The sequence below is a fragment of the Schistocerca americana genome, chromosome 2 (assembly GCF_021461395.2).
Source record: "Schistocerca americana isolate TAMUIC-IGC-003095 chromosome 2, iqSchAmer2.1, whole genome shotgun sequence".
NCBI classification, from domain to species: domain Eukaryota; kingdom Metazoa; phylum Arthropoda; class Insecta; order Orthoptera; family Acrididae; genus Schistocerca; species Schistocerca americana.
The window spans coordinates 498,482,793-498,486,911 of record NC_060120.1 but is presented as its reverse complement, the minus strand read 5'-3'; the positions used below and the strand labels follow the sequence as shown (position 1 = coordinate 498,486,911).

The 4,119-nt window shown below is 47.7% G+C and overlaps 1 pseudogene; it reads right to left on the bottom strand.

Annotated features, from left to right (window-relative positions):
• Positions 1-3,496: 3,496 nt before the first annotated feature.
• Positions 3,497-3,614, bottom strand: LOC124596761 (annotated as a pseudogene).
• Between the last annotated feature and the right edge of the window lie 505 nt (positions 3,615-4,119).

Sequence of the window (4,119 nt, the reverse complement as noted above, 5' to 3'; positions counted from 1 at the left end):
GGACAGCAATGTTATCATCGAATCTTATTATTGATATCCTTCCACTTCCACCTTGGATTTTTATTTTAATCTTCAACTTTTTTTAAATTTATTTTTTATTTTTATTTCCGTCATTGCCTCTTCGATGTATGGGTTGAACAATAGGGGCGAAAGACTACATTCCTTCTTACATCCATCTCAGTCCGAGGACACCGTTCTTGGACTTCCACTCTTACTTTTTCCTCTTGGCTCTTGTATGTATTCTATATTACCCTCTTTCCCTAAAGTTGACCCCTATTTTTCTTAGAATTTCGAACATTTTGCACCATTTTACGATGTCGAACGCTTTTTCAGGTCGAAAAATCCTATGAAAGTGTCTTGATTTGTCTTCAGTGTTACTTGCATTATCAACAGCAATGTTAGAACTGCCTCTCTGTTGCCTTTACCTTCCCTTCAGCCAAACTGGTCGTCATCTAACGTACCTTCTACTTTTCTGTTCTTCTGTGTCTTATTGTTGTTACTTGGTTGCATGAGCTGTTAATCTGACTGTGCAATAGTTCTCACAATTTTAGGCTTTTGCAATGTTCGAAATTCTGTGGATGATGTTATTGCAACAGTCATATGGTATTCGCCAGACTCTTAGATTCTGCACACCAATGTGAATAGTCGTTTTGTGCCACTTCCGCCAATGGTTTTAGAAATTCTGATGGAATGTTATCCATCTTTGCTGCCTTATTCGATTTTAAGTCTTCCAAAGCTCTTTCAAATTCTTATTCTAATACTGGATCTCCTATATCTTCTATATCGACTTCTGTTTCTTCTTCTATCACTTCATCAGGCAACTCTACCCCCTTATAGAGGCCTTCAGTGTACTCTTTCCACCCATCCGCCCTCTTCTCTGCATTTAACAATGAAATTCTCATTGCACTCTTAATGTTATCACCTTTGGATTTTAATTTCACCGAAAGGTGTTCTGACTTCTCTGTATGCTAAGTCAGTCGCTCCGGCAATCGTTTCTTTTTCGATTCCTTCACATTTTTCGTTCAGCCATTTCGCCTTGGCTTTCCTGCATTTCCGATTTATTTCATTCCTAAGTGACTTTTACTTGTGTATCCCTGTATTTCCCTGAACATTTTTGTACTTCTGCCTTTCATCGATCAACTAAAGTACACTACTGGAAATTGAAATAAGAACACCGTGAATTCATGGTCCCAGGAAGGGGAAACTTTATTGACACATTCCTGGGGTCAGATACATCACATGATCACACTGACAGAACCACAGGCACATAGACACAGGCAACAGAGCATGCACTAGTACAGTGTATATCCACCTTTCGCAGCAATGCAGGCTGCTATTCTCCCATGGAGACGATCGTAGAGATGCTGGATGTAGTCCTGTGGAACGGCTTGCCATGCCATTTCCACCTGGCGCCTCAGTTGGACCAGCGTTCGTGCTGGACGTGCAGACCGCGTGAGACGACGCTTCATCCAGTCCCAAACATGCTCAATGGGGGACAGATCCGGAGATCTTGCTGGCCAGGGTAGTTGACTTACACCTTCTAGAGCACGTTGGGTGGCACGGGATACATGCAGACGTGCATTGTCCTGTTGGAACAGCAAGTTCCCTTGCCGGTCTAGGAATGGTAGAACGATGGGTTCGATGACGGTTTGGATGTACCGTGCACTATTCAGTGTCCCCTCGACGATCACCAGTGGTGTACGGCCAGTGTAGGAGATCGCTCCCCACACCATGATGCCGGGTGTTGGCCCTGTGTGCCTCGGTCGTATGCAGTCCTGATTGTGGCGCTCACCTGCACGGCGCCAAACACGCATACGACCATCATTGGCACCAAGGCAGAAGCGACTCTCATCGCTGAAGACGACACGTCTCCATTCGTCCCTCCATTCACGCCTGTCGCGACACCACTGGAGGCGGGCTGCACGATGTTGGGGAGTGAGCGGAAGACGGCCTAACGGTGTGCGGGACCGTAGCCCAGCTTCATGGAGACGGTTGCGAATGGTCCTCGCCGATACTCCAGGAGCAACAGTGTCCCTAATTTGCTGGGAAGTGGCGGTGCGGTCCCCTACGGCACTGCGTAGGATCCTACGGTCTTGGCGTGCAACCGTGCGTCGCTGCGGTCCGGTCCCAGGTCGACGGGCACGTGCACCTTCCGCCGACCACTGGCGACAACATCGATGTACTGTGGAGACCTCACGCCCCACGTGTTGAGCAATTCGGCGGTACGTCCACCCGGCCTCCCGCATGCCCACTATACGCCCTCGCTCAAAGTCCGTCAACTGCACATACGGTTCACGTCCACGCTGTCGCGGCATGCTACCAGTGTTAAAGACTGCGATGGAGCTCCGTATGCCACGGCAAACTGGCTGACACTGACGGCGGTGGTGCACAAATGCTGCGCAGCTAGCGCCATTCGACGGCCAACACCGCGGTTCCTGGTGTGTCCGCTGTGCCGTGCGTGTGATCATTGCTTGTACAGCCCTCTCGCAGTGTCCGGAGCAAGTATGGTGGGTCTGACACACCGGTGTCAATGTGTTCTTTTTTCCATTTCCAGGAGTGTATTTCTCCTGTTCCGAGGCTGCTGGATCTGGAATCTTGTCGGTCTGGAACTACTGCTGCTCTTTGGCTTTGCTTGACGTTTGAGGGCCCCTACACACGCCTTTTTGAGGTGTTTTCTTGGAGATGATAGGTGATTGTGTCGCTTTTTACCGCCAGTTTACAATCAGTAAGCTTGAAATCAGCGCTTTCTCAGTGTGTGTGACCTCTTAATGGATTGACGAAAGTGGTTTGGACTTTACGTCTCTACCTGAGTTACAAGGCTTACAGCTAACCTTCATACCTAATTTTTTTTCTGGCAACCTATCATAATTCAGCCGTTACACTGTCATTGCAACGGTCATTTATGTCACATATTTTGATACTTGCAAAACCTATGGATGAAATATCTATATACATAATACAGTGTATGGAGATCTCTGATCGCGTGTCCTGCTTGAACTTGTCTGTTCTTCTGGCTACAGTTCTATTCCACATTCACTTTAAATTAAATAGTAACGCATTATACTTGAAGGCACTCCGTCTTCAAGCCACAACTGGCCCACCGGGACCAACCGACCGCCGTGTCATACTCAGTTGAGGACGCGAACAGGGGGACAGGGTATGGGGGCGTGTGGTCAGCACACCGCTCTCCCGGTCGTATTGATGGTTTTCATTGACCGGAGCCGCTACTATTCGGTCGAGTAGCTCCTCAATTGGCATCACGAGGCTGAGTGGCCGGCCGCGGTGGTCTAGCGGTTCAGGCGCTCAGTCCGGAACTGCGCGACTACTGCGGTCGCAGGTTCCAATCCTGCCTCGGGCGTGGATGTGTGTGATGTCCTTAGGTTAGTTAGGTTTAAGTAGTTCTAAGTTCTAGGGGACTGATGACCACAGATGTTAAGTCCCATTGTGCTCAGAGCCATTTGAACCATTTTTTTGAGGCTGAGTGCACGCCGAAAAACAGCAACAGCGTATGGCGGCCCGGATGGTCACCCATCAAAGTGCCGGCCACGCCCAACAGCGCTTAACTTCGGTGATCTGACGGGAACCGGTGTATCCACTGCGATAAGGCCGTTGCCTATTATACTTCAAAATAAAGCAAAATATTACTGTTACTAATGATGCTGCGAAAACCACTTACTCCACCATAGGTGCTAAGTGATCGAAATGCTGTAGCTATATTGTGCTACGAGTATGTGCCAATTTCGTAACCTGCGGAATCCAGCGGGCCGACAAATGCTTTCTAATGCTCCAGCACAACAGTCGCTAAGCTATAACTTCATCTCTAGTGCCCTGTCCCAAAATGGATGCACCCAACACACTGCATATAGAAAGTAAAACAGGAGCAGGATCTAATTTGATACCAAGGTTGCCACCAGGTCTCAATCTGGAATGATAAAGACAAAGCTTAGACTGGATTTTATTTCAGCAGTCACACACTACTTACATCACAGTAATGGTCGTGTGAAGAACTGACTCAGTATATAGGAAAGTCAAAACAACATTCCGTGAAATTAAAAGCAAGGGCTGTTAAATAAAGAGTGTAACAGGAATTCCATTGTTAAAAGTGAAGGAGAGAGCTTA